At 35.4% G+C, this 19,601-nt stretch overlaps 1 protein-coding gene across 5 annotated transcripts in view; it reads right to left on the reverse strand.

Moving 5' to 3' along the window:
• The window catches only part of LOC132204573 (agrin-like), a 190,258-nt gene that overhangs the window by 156,369 nt on the left and 14,288 nt on the right, over window positions 1-19,601 (reverse strand). For 2 of the 5 annotated variants that reach the window (XM_059633163.1, XM_059633160.1), the window contains exon 1: window positions 675-829. The exons of 2 other annotated variants lie outside the window; for them this stretch is intronic. The gene's annotated coding sequence lies outside the window, so the exon portion shown is untranslated. Of the gene's footprint in view, window positions 1-674; window positions 831-19,601 lie in introns of those variants that run through there. One more of the 5 variants, XM_059633164.1, reaches the window with a different exon arrangement.

Raw genomic sequence — 19,601 nt, forward strand, 5'->3', positions numbered from 1 at the left:
GGTTTTGCAAACTTTTACAGCCCATTTTATAAAATTAAGAATAATTTTCTTGTGAAATAATGAACAGCACAAACTTTCATCTTCATATTCTAAACCAGAGCTTAAGTATTGCAAAATTAATCATTAATTTCATATCAAAGCAAGATTTAAACTTTTTTCATGAAAAAGGTTATTAAAAAGATTTTGTTTCATATTTAATAGAAAGAAATTTATTAAAAATTTTCCTTATATATTATTTTGATCAAATGTGTTTTCAAAACTATAGGATTAAAATTATTTTATATTCAAATTGAATTTTGGTAATCTTGCAATTAGTTTTATTTTATCTATTTTCACTCTTTTGAAATTTAAAAAAAAAAATACACAGGCAGCTTTATTGAATGTTTGAATAACCTGAATTTTCAATTAACTGTGTACATTGGGAACTTTTGGAAGCGAAAGGGTTTGATTATTTGCCAGCTGATCGATTTGCTTCTATTGAAACGGGGCGATTTTGTGTACCGATGTCATCAAAACCTGCTGGTGTATAACACGCGCTGGATATTTGTCGGTACACAAAAGCAGGGTGCACCTGTTTCCGCTCAGCTGCCCACACAAATTTACAGCAACAAATTTTCCTCCCTTTGTTCAAAATTCTACCATATTTTTATTGTTTAATTTTCTAAATTGCTCACCTGAATGTCCACCGGAGAAAACGCGGAAGCACTTTGGACAGCGAACGCGACGGACGAAAATTCACATTCCAAGCGCGAACTGACCGAGCGGGCGCGCGTGTCGAGAAATAAAAACACGAGTCGCGTTGGCGGGAGGCGGCGGAGGCGGCGTCGAGGGGATCGCTTCGCGGTCGGGGGCACACTGAGGCGAAATCCACCTCGGCGGAGCACAAGACGAGCGCCGGCGCCCGCCCCGACCACCCCTCCGACCCCTACCCTTTTTCTATGAACTGCATCAAGATGCATTTTCGTCACCTCATTAAGCCTGCATGATACTATCTATTTAAAAAATTTAATTAAATAAATTTTATTTTTTATTTAAATTAATACATTTTGAATGGAAATTTGCAAATTTTTATTAAAAATATCATTTTTCTAATTTCACAAATTATTATTCAAAATAAAACTTTTTGCCTCAATTTTGTAGCTTTTCATTAGCAAAAGAGTATTTCTGAAAATTTGTGAGATTTATTTCTAGTTAAAAGTACAAAATTTCATAGGTTTTGCTCTTTCTTTATATAAGTTTCAAAAGTTAATTTCTTAATTAAAAACTGAATACGGAACTTTACAGAGTAATGAACAAATAATAATTATTAATATTAACAATTGACTCATAAAAAATACGTTTAAATTGTTAATTATTGTTTTAATTTTTAAGGTTATGCATTGCGCTCATCACGAGTGTGCTGCGGGTAGCATAACTTCAAATTGAGCAGGCGTTTGCTTCTTCCAGCCCCTTCAAATTCTTCAACAATTTTTTTTCTCCTCAACTTTAATTGAAATTTTCTTGCATTTAAATAGCTCATGAATTTCAAATTTTATCTTCCTTTTATTTAAGAATACTAATTTTATGAAGGATCGTTTAAGTGAAATAAGAATTTTAAACTTAATTATTAACTTCATCGAGTTTTTTTCTCTTTCTAATCAGTCTCGATATCAAATTCTCGATCCGTAAATATATTCGTCGCGGGGCAAGCAAAGTTTGATTAATCATTTGCATTTCTGCCGTCGTTCGTTTTCTTTTCTCCGACTTCGCATATAATTTTGCGGCACGTCTGCACAAAGTCGGGCAAGGAATGGCAGATTACAATTTTTTTTTGTCATGGAAGGAGAGCAGAGAGAAACGACTGTCTCCGCGTATTATTATACGTTTTGTGCCTCTGCTTTCCCGAGCGAACAATTGATTATTGAGATTTCCAGACATGCTTTATTGGACTCGCTCCCGGCATTCTCCCACACGGAGTTGTTGAAAAAAAAAACAGCGCTGCTCAGCTCAAAATTTAATAACGACCCGTTCCATAATATAAAAAGGTGCTGATGTAATTCAAAATTTCCTTCACGTCAAAATAATATCCTGGATATTTATTTGACGATCTTGTTTTATTTACGTTGCTAAAAATTTCTAAAATTTTCTGAACCACCGCTAAAAAAGGTTTTTACTTCTTTTGCCAAATATAAGTGGATAATTCTTGTCAAAAAATCTGTTTTCCCCACATAATGTAATTTATTCTTTCATTGAAAGATTTGAAATGACAAACAATAAAAACTCGCGACAAAAATAAGTAGAATTTTGATTTTTTTTATCGATATGTTTGCAAAACATCTTAGTGAATATAATTAAAATGATTTACAACAGTTCTTTTTATTTTTACCTTTTCATTTTTCCAGTAAAAAGAAAGATTGCCTCTTTGTTGAAAGGTTTCTGAACAGAAATCGAGCAATCTCGTTTGGAAACGCTCATAATCATCGCCACTATACTTTTGTAAATGGCAAGGGTGAAGATAGGGCTGCCCAAAGCGACTCTACACACCTTCCGTCGTACGTGTCTGTTATTCATACTGCGAATCAAAGTTGCCAAAAGAAAACACACCGGCGCACGTGTTCATTTTTCTGATACCGTAAAAAATAACAAACTCCTTCCATTCGTTCTCGGTCGGCTGCGTCGGCGAGAAGGAAAATCCGAAACGTGACCGGCGAACAACAATCGGCTGCCGGCGAGACGGATATTTTCCAGAAATTTATATTTAGAAGATCTTTCTCTCCCTTTTATATGCTTTAAGAGCTTGAAAAAATTGTAATAAAACATACATCGAAGATCGTGAAATTTAAAATTCATCCAGATTTTATAAACCAAAATGGCTGCCATTCAAAAACTTTAAAAGTTTATTTAAATCTGTAAATTTGTGTCTATAAACGTTTTACTTAAAAGCGTTTGGATCGTTTCGCAAAGATCTAAATAACGGAATTTTAATTTTCTTTAACTTGTCCAACCCTTTAAGTAATAAATCCCCCGGATGAGAAATTGGAGCCGTTAATTCTGCACACAAAGGCGGCGAAAAATCGAAGCTGCACTTTCTTCTCCTCAGACGTCAAAGGTGGGGTGCAGAACAATGCGGGGTTGCAACCTCGGTAACCGGGGGGTGCATTCTTCGGATGTTTTTTGCGCGCAGCCGAGAATTTTTAACAAGCCGAGGGCGACAAAGATAAGAACGAGAAATTTTCAACCCCGGCGGTGGATTTTTTACTCGAGGGTGGCTTTTCGCCGCTGCATACCTCTCGACAAATATTGGCTCACCGGCATACTGTGTGTGTTTGACTCACAAAAGCGAGTGAGACTGAAATGCTAATTTTCCCAAAAGGAAATTAAATTCGGGTCGTTGAACAAAATTTAAAAAAAGATACGATTTGAATGGAAAACGCGGTTCGTCTCTCGGCTCGGATTAGCGAGAGTTTTTGTTTTCTCCATGTTTGAGAGGCACTTAAGTTTTTGCTCTCATCTCGACCTCCTCATTAGCAGAAATCCTCAAGCATTGTTTTGCTGCTTATTTTCTAACCCTACTTTGCGATGATCTCCTTTCATGCCAACGCTGCTGACGAGTTGGAAGCAGCAAAAAGTTTAAATCCCCATTATTTGCGGTCCATTCTAAGAACTTCCAAAAGATTAAAATTTAATATTATTTCTTGCTAAAGATAAAGCATTTTTTTTCTGACTTATACAAATCTACTTTTGTATAAAGTCAAGTTCAAACTACAATTTTCCCAGAAAGAGAAAAAAATTTACTTTGAATAATTATCGATTCTCTAAATCGAAAGAAATTATTGGAAATAATCATCAGGATGATTAGGAACAATTAAAATTACAGAATTTGGTTTAAGTAATACAAAATTCAATTTTAGGAGAAATCAAAAGCTAAAAATTAAAATTTAATTTTATGAAAGCAACAATTTTTGATAAAGTTTGTAACCTGAATTTTTCCAAAAGCGTTTTTTATGCAGGAAAAAGATGAATAATGATTGTTGTTTGGTCAAATCTCACTTCAACTTAATAAAAAAGCAGCTTTTACTTATAAAAAGTACAATCATTTGCGTAAGAATATTAAATTAAACCAAATTTTACGCCAGAGAGTTCTAAATCAAAACATTATATTCAAAATATTTAATTACGCAGACATTTCTAATGTCTTTTGAGCAAAATGTAAATTTTTGCAGTCGTTATCGTTTTTGATCGACAATGAAGAGCGCTTGCTTGCCTTCCAGTGAAGCGAAAAGTCGACTCTTCCCTGATACATAAATAAATTCTCTCGTGGGCTTTTTGTTGTACATTATTTTCGCTCAACATTCAAATCAATGTTTGCGCTTGCGGAGATGAGTTTTTCTCGCTTTTCCTCTGGCGACCGCCAAAGTAGGTCTGCAAAATAAACCAGCTTATCTGCGCTTTGCCAAATGCCAGTGGGCGCTTAGAACTGATAAACTATATTGCTGGTTCGTTGGTTGGCTCACCTGAGCGAATCGAAAACGGAAGCCCAAGAGCCTATCTTTGCGAGTGTTATCTACCGGCGCAATATTCCTCCAAAGGCTTTGGGGGATGAATTCTGAAGCGATTTTATCTCAATAGAAAAAGAGTCCATTGATCACGTCTTAAAATATCTAAATTTCCAGAACAAATGAATTCAAAAGCTACGTTTTTTGTTTGTTTTTGTCCAAAATTCATATCAAAGGGTAAATTTTGATTGAATGAAAAAAGGAGTCTTTCTCTTAAAACAAAATTATTTTTTGGAGATTTTTTGAGATTTGCAATGAAAAATGGAAATAAAAATAGGATTTATTTTGTTAAATTTGCTAAAATAAAATTTTTCTCCCCTTTTTTAAACATTAAACCCTCTAAAGTGTCTTGTGCTCTCTCGCCTAGCTTATTCCCCATTCATGCAGATCCCAAATTTTTTCCCCTCGAGTTTGGGCAAAGTTTGCACAGTGCGAGCCTGTGAGGGCGCACACAAAGCTAGAGTTATTGTTCGGAGGCGCGCAAACACGATTTCGGCGGTACCACTGTGCATTGTCTGCTGCTGGGCACCGCGTCATGTGCGAGGGGTGCATTTCGAGAGGGTAGGTAAGTGGGGGGCTATTAGCAGAGAGCGGCGACAAACGGAGAATTGAGAGCTTCAAAAGACGAGGCGGCGGCGGCGTTTTGTGTTGAGAGAAATGACAAGCGGATTTATCGTCGCTTTGTCTCCGGAATAATGTGAAAACACTGCAACTGCCTCGCAGCGAGGCTTTGCGCCCAGAATAAGAGGTTTTACTGCGAATCGAAAACGGAAAACTTTTGCCAAAAAAACTATGCGCACAAAGAACAAATTTGGCGAATCATTTCCTTTTGTTTGTTAAATTTTGCGAGCATGGAACTGTGCGGAAATATACTTTGACAAAGAGGATTAAAGAACAGGGGGGGGGGGGTTTGCAGACCAACTAGCAAGGGGAGGGAGTTGGAAATCTAGTAAAAAAACGGCCCAATTAGATTTCATTTTCATTAGAATTGAAAATTGAATCAATTGTGATGTGAATTTTTGATATCATCTATTGTTTTAATAATCTTTCTTATCCAGCCAGCGTTAAATTGACAAACGTTTAATCAAAAAGTTTTTTAAATAATCCCAATTGATTTTTTTCCAAAAGAGGGTATTACCTTAAAATAACATTTAATTTGTGGGACACGTTTCAGTTATCATTTTTCCAGTTCCCACAAGATTCTATTTCATGAAAAACGATGACTAGTATTATGGGTTTTATTCCTCTTAAATTATTTCCAATGAAGCTCATACTTTAAAATAATAAGGGCCTTATGATCAAATTTATGCGTTTTTTTCAATGTGATTTCAAAGCAAATTTTCACAAATTTCAACACAAAAATTTAATTCAAGTTTAAAATCACTTGGGTTATTCGCAGACAAAAATTAAACTTTAAACCATTTGCGACGGCCTAATTTTTAGACGGTCCTGCTTTCAACCCTTTCACTTACCCGCGCTCTCCATTTTCCGTTTCCTGCCTCCTGTCGAAATTTGAGGAGGGTTGTTATTTCAGGTTGAAGAGGATATCGGTGTGGCCGGCGCGGACTTGGGAGGAAAACACAAAATAAGAAACGGGGTGGCGAGCGCGCGAATTGATCAATAGAATTCAATTACGGTGCAACACGCGAATCTGACGCTTTTTCCGCGCGTGGCACAAATGAAATTAATTAAAGCAGCAGACCTTGTTAGCGTGTTGATTGAAATGAGGCGAGTGAGGGCCCTTTCAATCAAACTCGGCGCCGCAAACTTTTGTTCCGGCCCTCGCGAGTAGAAAAACGTCAGCCATCAAAAGTGAGAGAGAGAAAGAGAGCGAGAGGCCTTCAACTGACTCTGTATAGGATGCATGACATATTATATAAAAAAAAGTAGCCTCTTTTGGATGAGAATTTTTATTTTATATTTCTGAGACCCAAATTTACTTTTATCCGGAGTACTAAAATATATTAAGAGATATTTTTCCAAATTTGACTCAATTTTGAAATAACGACCAATAACAATATATTGTTACGCACGAAACTTCCTAAATTCAGTTGAAAAGTTTTTAATTGTAACATTTTAATGTTACAAAACGTACAGTTTAAACAATTCTAGAAGTAATAAAATTTAAAATAACTGCAAAAACGCTGGTGTTAAATTTGGACGAACAACTAAAATTTAATATTTTCTGAATTTTCAATTGATCTATTACAATTTGCTTGACTTCATTTTTAATTTTTGATGAAAATTTTTTTAAATTTTCTAATATAAGAAGAAAACATCTAAAAAATCTATTGTGTGATTGATATTAATTTTTTTAGACAATAATCACAAGGACTTTTGAGTTCACCAACTTTCCTGAGCATGATTTCAACAGTTCGGTGGTGTGTCTAGATATTATAATGTACATTTTGAATAATTAAGAGACTGTTGTGCTGAAAGTCGGTGGGTGGCAGCTGCGGAAGCGGCAGGGGATTAGCGAAAAGAGAGAGCGAAATAATGGTGTGGGATGGCGCTGAAATTACAAAAGTAAGAAGTAGTAGTGTCGACCGGCTGGGATTATAAAGCACAGTGCGCGCCTAATCCATCTCGATGGCAAAACGGAACTCATGCCGTCCTAAATTTGTCAGGTTCGGAATTACAGAAGCTAAATATACGCTTGATGTAAACTGGCGCGCCTGAAAACTTTTTAAATAAGTCTGCGAACGCATATAAAATGATAAGGCAGAGATGGCAAAATCTCGGTCCACGTTTGATAGGGCAGACAAAACTTTTTCTTTTTCACTTTCGCAGCAGCTTGCTTTTTAAACGAAAAATTGCAGATGATGTTATTACTCGAGAGAAAAACTTTTTTCCTCCGAGAGTGTTGGAGAGAAAAAAGATGAAATTAAAATTCAATTACAAACTCGGCCTCTTCATTTCAGGCAGGAAGATGGCCCCATTCTTGACGGAGATTAGGCCCGAGAGAGAAAAAATTCTGACCCTTACAACAAAGTTGGATAGGAAAAGCGCAAATTTGCTCTAGGGCTTTAGAGAAAGTGAACAAAAATCCACATAAACGTAAGTTGGTTGCGGCTGGGGGTGTCAAAAAGCTGATTACGCCAATCGAGATGGAATCGCAAACAAGATACTTTTCGCGACCGGGGGAAGGAAAAGAGCAGGATGTTGTATTTTGTCACACGACGAGGGTTCCGTGTAGGTTTGGAGAGGAGCGGAAAATAACGCTCTCCCCTCGCCAAACTTAATGGTGTGGAACGCGTAGGCTGCTTATTTTTCTAATCAATTTCTAATCAATGGTGTGGCTTTTGAAGAGCCAGCCAATCTCCAAAAGTTTTTCCATCGTTATTTTCAATTAAAAGAAGCTTAAAATGATTAAAGTTTTAAAAATCCTCAGTATTTTTCCAACAAACGCCGCCAATCTTCATTAACCGATTTTGGTGGAATGTGGAAAGTTTAATTTAAAAAATTTGAGCTTTTTGTGCCGAAATTTCATCAAAATATTACAAAATCGTTTTAAAGGAGTTTAAATAAAATGAAGTGAAAATAGTGCAAATTTTTAATGTTATTCGATTATATTCAAATTACTTTTTTTAGTAAGGAATTGAATTACTATAAAATTAGAATATTTAGCTATAAAGCATTTTTTGAAAAAAAAAAAATAATAATGAATTTTAAAAATTTTAATTTAATTCAGAAACATGATTGATTGAACAATTCAAATTAAATGTTTCAAATATTCAAATTTGTTGATTATTTTAAGGAACATATTTTTTGTGTCCATGACCTTATATTTTATAAGCTGCATTCAATTGATATAAAACCCCTACCTTAATTGTGAGGGTGAATTGAACATTTTATTCCTTTCAGTCAGTTCAAAACATTTCTGGATTTGAAAATTTTATTTATTTCTATGTTTTACGGTTTTAAAAATTTTGAATTTGCGGTAAAACTTTCAGGGAAAAGTATAGAATTTCCCAAGCTTCATCTAAAAAAATGAAAAATTGTTAATCAAATAAATAATATTCACATAAAAATTACCAGTTTTTTATAAGTTATATTGTTTTTCATGCGGTTGCGAATTCAACAGCGAAATTGATCAATTTATTTTTACTTAAAATATTCATATAAAGATTTTGAACTAGCTTTCTAACTATTACTAATTAGCCTTGCTTTTCAAGCTGCTGAAAATATTTATCTACTAGTACATTATATAAATACATTCCGCCTAGCTCTCGCGTGGGTTGTGTAATTTTCATTGAAAGTGCATGTTGAACGCGAGCAATAATAATGTTGTCATTCGCAGGGGTACACGCGGATAGGGGGGCGTCGGCGAGGGAGGAAATTGCGTTTGTGTCCCGGCGCTGCCTAGCTGCGAATTAATGGCTCGCAATCGAATCCGCCAAAACGCGCACCGTGTGCGGTCGTTTGCTCCGTGCGAGCGCAAGTGCTCGGTTAAATTCACGCTTCCGAGCTGCAGATTGAAACTCATCAGGGTATAAATGAGATATATTTACTGCTCTGCCTTAAACCCGCCGCGCCGAAATTAGCTCATTTTCTTCGCAGCCTGTTAATGTGATTGCTTCGGGGAAGACTTGCTGTGAGACAAATATTGAAAATTGAAAATACGAAAAGTTTAAAGAATTATTTAATTATTTAAAAGCTTTACAATTAAAAATAATGATTTATACTTCTTTTTTTAATGTTGCTTATTTTTCCAAATTGATACATCACATTGAAAATTAAATTATTTGAAAAAGGAATTGTTGGACAAAATGGCACCACCACTAGCAAGAATTTTGCTAAAACTTTAGTCTTGAATCCAAATAATAATGTTTTAGAGATAACTTGGCAATTTATGATTAAAATCAAAATAAGTTATGATCTAAATATTGAATTTTCAACAAAATATTTAATGATTTCATTCCTTTTATTTAATTTTTAATAAAATGTAAAACCTAGTTTCAAATTAATGTTTATTGGGTTCAAAATGAGGGCAAACTTATCCGCCATTTTAATAAAAATCAAAACACCTCATAATTATGAATAAGAAAAATAAAAACTTCTCAAATTTTTTAATTATCAAATTACCCTGACTATTTTAACCTTCCTAACCATTAATTTCTCAAAACGCTACCATGACTTCTCCTGGCCACCAAAAAATTTCATCAAACAATACAATTTTTGGAGATTTTTGCTATTTTAGTAAATTGAAATATAAAATTGAGAAAAATATATTATGCAAAATCACAGCTACAAAAAGTGATAATCTAAAAAATTGATTATTCAGAATCCGATAAAATCTATATTTGTGTAAATAATTTTTGGATAACTTTTGGTTCTAAAATAACAGTCTTTTTCAATGAATATTTTGAACGTATTTAGGCTTTAATGGATGACTTTGACCCAATTTTTATAAAGAGAGAGAGATTTTGTTATAATGCAAATTGATGACACGCGTACATCTGATGATAACACTGCGCCTCGGCAAAATTAATGCGCGGGCACACGAACTTTATCAACTTTGGCCAACTCTCTCTCTTTCGGTGCAGAGAGCAATTTGGTCTCGTCCGCGCTATAATATTTGGAAACGAGCATAAATGACAGACCGCGCTGGACTCTCTTTCTCTCTCTCAATTACCGACCACCAGGGACGCCTGATTTATCACGGCCGCTTTTGGCAGCTTTTTGACCAGCGAAATGATTGATAGGCCGCCGCAAATATGTCATGTCCGCTCATTATTTGCGCCGCCCCCCGCCGTTATTTATATACATACGCATAAATCCGCCGCACGGTTTTTGGCCGCCGGCCAGATTCTGTATGCACCCTGTCCACTTTTGGCAGGCTCATTAAACTCTTTGTCGGTCAAAAATCCATCCCGCGATATTTTTTGTGCCAATTTCCGTGTCACTGCGCCAAAAAATACTCCATATTATAGGAGAGGGCAATTACTGCGCAGGCAGACCGGCAATTAGTGCGAGAGTGTCTAATTGCTGCGTACATAAGAAAGAAAACACCAACCAACCGTCTACTCTAACCGCACCAGCAGTTATAAAGCTTGAAGTTATTGCCTGGAGAAGAGAGAAAAGCAAATTGCTCTTGGAAGAAGTTTCTATTTCCTGAAAGATCTTTTAACTTGTGTGAGAAATTCCATGATTAAATTTCATATAAAGACCTGCGCAAGGAAATTTTTGAACTTAAATTATAAAAGTAGACTAAATTTCATTACCGACATAAAACTGGATAAAAATTTTGCAAACTTAAAAGCTTCAACCGGGGGTTCAGGAGAAATTCAACATTTTCTTGATTGCTAAATCACTAAATTATGTAAAAACAGCAATATGAAATTAGCATGCTGCTTGTTGGATGTTTAAATTAAATTCAAATGCTTTTAGCGGGAAAAGGCAAAACCCAGTTTTCAACCCGGAATGGTGCAAATTTTACAATCAAAATTTTGATTGTGTTCCTGAAAATATGTCTCCTTTCTCGACTTAAAATGGAAAAAAATAACAATGTGGAACTTTAATAGAACATTTTTCAGTATAACTTTTTAAATTTTTACGTTAAAAGGACCATTTAAACAAACGTGTGTTTATTCTGGGCGTGATGAATGCTAATGGGCACGTCATTCGTCCGGCAGAGGCTGTGAGAGCAGCAGGTATTTTAACAAAGTGAAATCGATTCCAGCAGCCCTCTCTCTCTGCCACAAAAGCTTTTTTTTATTTTTGCAGCGCAAAAATCGGCGCGAATTACCGCGGCTTCGCACCAACTGAGCTTTTTTATTGCTCTGTAAATCACGCCAGATAAACGCACGCAGCCAGGTGAGAACAAAAAAAAAAGAGTCCTCTCGCGTTGAGGGCAGACTCTGGACAGACGGAAGTGCGGAGGACTTTTTTGTTTGGATTTCGCACTGATTTGAAAAGCGTTGAAAGTGGATCCTGGTGCATTTGGAGTGGAGGAAAAGGTTCCCTGTAATTAAAAAGTCAAATTAAACTTTTGGTCCTTATTTTGTTTACTTTCAATGCAGTAATTTTACCTTTTCTTGATGATTTTAAGGTTATTCATGTGGCCAATTCTCATTTATTGAATAAACTTCCGTAAGAAAAATTCGAAAAATTATCAGAACATAACGATTTTTCCACTCAATTTGAGTGTTGAAGTTTGTTTTTAACTTCCAGTCTTTCCACATTCAAAAGATAAAAAAAAATGATCTTCACATTACAGCTGTGGATAATTTCATCTGCAAGTTGCTCATATAATGTGTTTCGAAATTGCAATAAAACTTTCACCACGGGGCACATTTATACATTTATTTGAAGGCGAATCGCAGAGCATTAGGCGCAGGTGTTTGCCGGTCACGGCGAAAGGCACGCGTCCCGCATAAATCGCTCCTCGGCCGGCAAATGTTGATTCACCGCGACCGCACGAGCTCTGTGAGAGCCGTTTTGCGGTCATCATTGCCACTTTACGGCGGCGCCAGCTGCCGCCCGCATGTTCCTTTCATTACCCCGAAACTCGGCGCCCACGCGCGAAAAATTGCTGCCGAAACGTGAGATGTTTCGCAGCCGCCGTTCGTTCGGAAAATAATTGCAAATGGACGAAAGAGGATTTCGTTGATGGACCCCGGCAACACGAAATTCCAAGTCGATTATATGCACGACGGAGAGCAATGCGGTATTAATAATGGACCCTTTCGTGTTTCCGCTCCATTCATTTGCCTGCTGCACGTTGAAAGCAATATAATTATTCGGCCTTTGTGTTGTTCTCGCAGGAATATTTGCAGATTTGCCAAAATGGAATTATATAGTGAACGGGCACGAATTCCGTATTCCATCAATATCAATGAGCGCGCTCAAGAATTTTGGGTCCACGCAGTTAGATAGTTTTCTTACAAATTTATAAAGTTTTCATTCTTGAAACTTGCACACCGATGGAAGTTATGAAATAAAATTGTGAATAAACCAAGAAAGAGATTCAAATGTAATAAAGGGTCTACAATATAAATGAAGCAGTAATAATAATAATAAAAACATTTGGCAAATTTAACTAAAATTGTTGTTAATAAATAAAACTGTTATATAATGAAAATTATTAAAACTTCTACTTCTGAAATATATTATGATTTTATTTTCAACTCACTAGAGTAGAACTTCCATCTAAAATGCTGACGCAAATTGTGTGATGGGGAATTTTGTGATGCAGGGAAATTTCCTATTATAATTGTAATAAATTTGACAATTCTTCGTATTGGTCACATCACCACACCGTTGACGAAAAGTTGGATCATTTCCTGCTCATATTGGGAGTGTAATAAAAAAAATTATGATGATTTTTGAAAAAGGTAAAAACAAAACTTGATGTCACAGTATTTTATGAGACTTGCATCAGCAGTGTAGAAATAATGGAGAGCGATTTAATAATTCTTGTGTTATTGGCTACATCTTTAATTCAAATCGACTTGTGTTTTGGAAAAAAGCAAGTAGGTACAAAAACGTCCAATAAATAGTTTTGAAAAATGTATAAAAATGCTGATTGAAAATTATAGAATGACTATAAAATTGCGCAAGCGGTGAAAGTGTCTCTTTTCGGTGGAAATATAGGCAAATTTAAACAGTCAAATTTGAATTTCTCTAATGTATAATGTTTCTCTTTTAAATTTCAGTGCCCATTTCAGTCCGACTTCCATTACGTTCATTGTCAGTTTTAAGAAGGGCGAGGGCAAAAAATATAATTAAATGCTGTGGTCATCAAAAATGCGTTTCAATAGCAAAAAATCAAACCATTTCTAATCGAGGATCGGATAAAACCACACTCAGCAATGTATGATTGTTTTAGATTTAATCACAATTGAAATGGATTTAATTGTACTTTAAGGCACCAAATGGTGCTGGACATTCAACAGTTGAAGACATAAATCTGCCTAGCATTAGCTCTGCTGGAGAACCAGACTTTACTGATTCAACTAACTCTGACATTGGTACTTCTCCTCCTAGCGTTTCTAATGAAATTTCCATTTCCATGGAAATTGCAGCAGGTACAAAATATTTTGAATAATGATTTTTATAATGGAAATTTAATTCGTTTGAAGAATTTTCAATTTTATAGTAACGATGATTTTAATACACAATTATTAGTTCAATCAACTGAAAATTCTCAAACGGCAGACTTGCAAAGTTCAACCGTGGCAAATTTGAATCAGCAGCCCACAATAGTAACCATAAACAACCCTACAACACCCATTGCACCAAAATCAGACGCCACCACTGTGACCACTTCAGATCCAAAAACAACTCTCTTGACCACCACAGCAAACCAACCAACAACAAATACTGAACCAGTTTGCTAATTATAAATTTAGGAAGAAATTACTAAATTATTTAAATATACATTTAAGGATTCGCCTTGCGTTCAATGTGTCAATTTTAATGCCGCGACTATGGTAAAAATTAATTAATTTGAAAATTGGAAAACCAGATTTTATTTACCTGTATATAGAAGCATAATGCTAAACCTGCAGGTAAGCTTACCAAATTAACAATAAAAATAAAAATACGACTCATAATTTTAGACGACGGTTCCATTTTTGAGACTTCTTGTAAAAGAAAGTATTTTGTGTCCACTCAAAGTGTAAATTTTTCTCAAAAGATGACTGAAAGAATAATATATTACATATTTTTTTAAATTTAGGTTGACCGCAATGAAGCTGCTTTGAGGTGCAAAGCGAGAAACATGGCACTTCTAACCGTTAATTCTATCGACGAGATAGATTGTTTGGCGAGCGTCAAGGGTTTTTATGAATTTATATAATTTTGGTGGAGGGAAACTATAAATTGGAAATTAGGAGGGACGTACTGGACCAGCGGATCCAACGAAGAAACCAACTACAACGCTGAGAAAAAGTATGTGTGGTGCTCCACATGCTACAATATTTCCGCGAACTTGATTTCTTCGGCGAATTTCTGGTCGTCCCCAAACGTGACTTCAAATCTGGAAAGATGCCTGGCTTACAGCAACTCTGGCGCGAAGAAAGGAATGGTGCATAAAAAGTGTGACGAAACTTTCCCCTACATGTGCCAGTACAACGTGAATTGTCCTAAAACTTGTTCAAAAAATGTAAAAGATTTTCTTTCTAAATTCGAAATGAAATTTATTAACTTTAAAAAGGCATCCTTATTTGACGGGAGTGGAAAATTAATAAGTCAGATTATTTCAAACTCTTCAATACTATAAATCTAAATTTAATTCAATATAGACAAGACAACGTATGGAATTTGGTTAAACTTAGGAGCCTATACATACCTTTTAGGGAATAAACCAGTATTTAAAGTTTATATCATTTTGGTGGAGAGTAAAATAAATAATTATACGAAGTTGGACTGGTTGGCCAACTGGCAGCAGTGTTGCGCCATCGGAATGGAGACTCTGAGCATGGACAATTTGCTGGAGCAAAGTGGACTAACTAATTTCTCATTTGTTAACAAAGGTTTTATTTTACATAAAAATGTCTTTAAAGGATATAATTTTATTGATTATTACTTGAAGACAATTGGAAGGCAAATTTCAACTACTGGACTTCCGGGACACAAAAAGGTTCACCGGCAAATCATTGGTCTTGGTGCAGACCTGACGGCGGACCCACGATTTTTAATTCACAACTAGTTTGGGAACAAAACCAGCCCGATAACAACGGAGGGAACGAAAACTGCGTGCACTTTCGGTTTATTCTCAACGACACCGGCACCATTTTGACAGACAGAAACTGCACGAGCAAATATATTTTTGCCTGCAAAGTAAGCAGTTTTCGTTTACCAAATTCAAATAGATAACAAACTATTTTGTCTTTAGACACCTTTGACGACAACTGTAAAACCTTGCAAAGCCGATTGTCCGTTAGGAAATTGCACAAGAAATGTAATAGAACGCCAGATTTTTCAAATTCACTCCGGTGATGATTAAGTCTCTTTTCTGGAGGATTGCCAAATATTTCTGAGTTAATCATGTGAAAACACGATTTAAAATCCACAATCCAAAAAAAAAAATAATGAAAATACAGCGATGTTTCCGTCAGTTTTCGCAAAAAAAGTAGATTTTTTGCCGCTGTGAACAAAGATTTAGCTGACAATGAGGGACTCGGCGGCAAAATCAGCGATCGCTGCGCCAACAACGACCAAAAATGCTACTTTTTTTGGAGATAACTCACTATGTTCGAAAAATTTCGCACTATGCTTTCAATCAAAATTTTGCATTCTTTTCATAAGTGAAATAATAACAACCGGATTGAGTCTTTCTTTAATTGACATCATGATCATTTCTTATTAATATTTCAGGAAAATCTTTTTGACTCGTACGGTGCATTAATAAGTAATTTAATCAATAACTTGTATGAGACTCCCCATTTACGTTTAACCACTGTTTCAGATTACAATTCTTACGGAACTTGGTTCACCAAGTGTGGCAGAAACTTTTTATTTTCCTTCAATGCAGTAATTATTATCTGCACGGATAGTTCAATTTAAATCTAAAAATAAAATTTTAGTCGAATTGGAACACAGCTTCGGGACAATGTTGTCAGATTGGTTTAAATTTGGCTACATTCGAGTCAGCAGGAAAGTCAACCTGCTTTTCAAAACTAACTGCAGGTATTGTAAGAGAGAGAAAATTGGAATGAAGTCACAAAGGAATTATTTCCAGAGTTTTCATCGTTCACAAATGGAGACTGGTGGGTCTCTGGATCGGATATAAATTGCGACAAAAATTTCCAGTGGTGCTCAATAAACAGGGCGTTTGTTGACAGCGAAATCAAATGGAAATCAGGACATCCGAAAGCGGGACTTGATTGCGTTTACGTGGAAATTCGCAACAGCAGCGTTTTACTGGCAACAGCCGATTGCAAAGAGGAAAAGCAATTTTTGTGCCACGTAAGACAGGATGCAACTGCTGGCATCGCAATGCAAACTGAATGTGCAGATATTTGGGGGATAAAAACTGGTGCAAAAAAAAAACAGTTTTAAAAGCAAAATATTATAATAAAAATGCAATTCGTCTAGAGGAAATCGACCTGCTGATGAACGCCACTGCCATCACCACGGCTAACATTTCTATTAACCTTAAGGTTAAAACATCCATTTTTATATTTCAGTTCATAAAATTTAACTTCTTTTTTTTTGCCAGTGTTTCTTGAAATGCATCGGAGTGGAAGTTGGAATGGTGAATTTTAGATGATCTTTTATTTTTAATGGCTAATTTAAATCCTCCTGTACACAATTCTCAGTTTTCCCTCGGCGGGTTAGTTGCTATTGAGATGCTGAGGCAAATTGAACTCGTCACGTCGGAAGATCCAGTTAAATTGGAACAGGGATTTACAGCCTATGACAGTTGCAGTGGAATTAGTAGTGTTTAAATATTCCTTTCCTGCTTCTCCCATTATTAAATGTTTTTTTAGAATACGATGACGAATGCGTATCCGCACATGAAACCTTTAAGTGCGGCCAAGAAAAGGCACCAGACATAGTCAACAAAGTCATAACAAATAATTTTGGCAACTCTACCATTGTAACTGCAATTTTTTTCAGAATTAAAAAGCAAAAACTATTTTCAATTAATTTTCAGTACAAAGCACCAATGCCGTGCCTTCCAATGTTACGGACTTGTTGGGTCTCGGATAACGTGCCTTGCGTTGCAAATGTATGTATATGACGACAACCCAAACAAGAAGCAATGCTCAATTCTTCCTAAATTTCACCAAATTAGTGGAGGGGATCTAACAATAACTTTCGATTTGATTTAAATATTTATTATTTTTTAATTCATAAAATATGCACTTTAAGCTTGAATTCCTTGAAAAAAATGACACAAATTTCTAATAATTAAGGTATTTCTACTATATTTTTGTATGGAAATGAAGATTCGGGCTTTTCCTCGTTGCAAAAAAATTGTTTTTTATTCAAAAACAAACGGCTCTACCAGTTTCGGTCACGGTCTGCGACCCTATTTCATGAGCAAACGCGCTGCTCGCTGACTAATACAAGAATGAGCTAGCTAAAGAGTCTTTAGCTAGCTCATTCTTGTATTAGTCAGCGAGCAGCGCGTTTGCTCATGAAATAGGGTCGCAGACCGTGACCGAAACTGGTAGAGCCGTTTGTTTTTGAATAAAAAACAATTTTTTGCAACGAGGAAAAGCCCGAATCTTCATTTCCATGATCATCTCCTCGAGTGTCAACTTCTTCAAACAAATATTTTTGTATGCCTTTAAAAAGCACATTTAAATGATAAAAGGTCTTAACATATTTAGCATCTTGATTTTTCTAATTTCCTCAAACAATTTTATTTGTCCGAATTTGACCAAAATCGGGAGAAGATTGGTGGTGCTCCTTTTTAATATGTTTCCCCCCCCCCCAAAAGATAGCTTTAGTAATTAATATTTTAAACATAGCAAACCTTGATTAGTCAACTGAATGCAACAGGATCTTGTACGCAAATCAATCATAATATACTGTGTAGAAATTATGTTTAATTCTTGATCAGGTGATTTTGGCAACATGACAACAACGTTTGCAGGCAAAAAAATTTTTACTGCTTACAAAACTAAAGATATTGTAAGAATATATTATTGTTCGTTTTAAATTGTATTTATTACTTCAGACTTCAGTAATTGCATACAAACAATGCTGTTCAATAAATATGAAGTTAATGGAACCGTCGACGACAGAGGAATTGAACGATTTGGGCGGAAAATATCGTAACTTCGTTAAAAGTTTGTGAAAAATAATTAATCTGATTTATTTTAAACAAGCAAACAACGAGTTTGTTTGGTTGGGTGAAACGATGCATGTCAATCAAACGCATGAAATTTGGTGCCGGAATCGGAAAGTTCTGACGGACGATCTGTACGATGTTAATTCTATGAGACACAGATGTGGCAGAGCAATGATTGCGGTTGTTACAACCAACATGCGACTCACCGCGTACGGCGGCGAGTCAGGCGATGATATTGCGTACAGATACTTGAATCCTCAATTGTATGACAATTTTGTCCCGACTTATTTCATAGGTTATTACTGCCAGCCGATCTAATAATTTGTGTGTTATACTTGATATAATTTATGTTCCTTTGTTTTAATCACGACTCACTGTTTTCAAACAAATCTGTCATTTAACTAGTGTCAATTGCAATGTATTTGAACATTTATTTTGAATTTTACGTGGAATAAAATGCTTAAAAATTTAACTTCTATATTATTTACTTGAAAATTCAAAATATTTCTAATTTAAATAAATAACACCTAAATATGGCATCAAAGATACAATTTTAGGGGGAAATTGGAATTTTCCACAGGTTGTTGATGCCACTGGTTTGCATGCAACCACCAAAATATCTCTTATTGTGTTCATGCAAATCTCGTCTGCATCATGCCTTGTCCTCGTAATGAGAACCTGATGAGAGCAATGTTGGATTTTCAATATTTAATCTTCAGACTGTGCAGCACTCGCGGATATTGAGAAAATGATTTCATGCACTTTTGCGACTGTGAATACGGCAGCATAAAATTTTGATGAAAATGATGTAAAAAAAAAACATAATTTGTGGAATTTAAGCAAATTCAAATTACGTGCTCAGCAGGTTGCATATGTTCGCGCATAAGAAATAATTCAAGCTATTATAAAGGATGCTTTGTGAAATTTTTCATGAATCTTGACATGTTTTAAACGAATTAATCTTAAATTTCCTTTAATATCTTTCTTTTCATTTCACAATCAGCAATTTTAAAGCCATTTTTATGATAAAAATCAGTAAAATTAAAATAGAATGACTGGAAAAAGTACTGAATCATGTCTGTCTTCAGCATTGAGGTTTAATTAGAATCTTCTTAATGCTATTGATCTTTAACCAATTCATAATTTTTATATGCTGCATTTTAGTTTCTTCTTCTATATGTTGTGGAAATTGTAGCAATAGAAAACTAGCTCTATCGCACAATGTAAGGGTTAATTCGTAGTGTAAACAGCGCATTGCAAATTAGGCTAAACAGTGCAAATTACCCTAGGTGCCCGAACACGAGGGGACTGCAGGA

This window comes from Neocloeon triangulifer, unplaced genomic scaffold (assembly GCF_031216515.1).
Source record: "Neocloeon triangulifer isolate White Clay Creek 2 clone unplaced genomic scaffold, ASM3121651v1 ptg000022l, whole genome shotgun sequence".
Taxonomy (NCBI): domain Eukaryota; kingdom Metazoa; phylum Arthropoda; class Insecta; order Ephemeroptera; family Baetidae; genus Neocloeon; species Neocloeon triangulifer.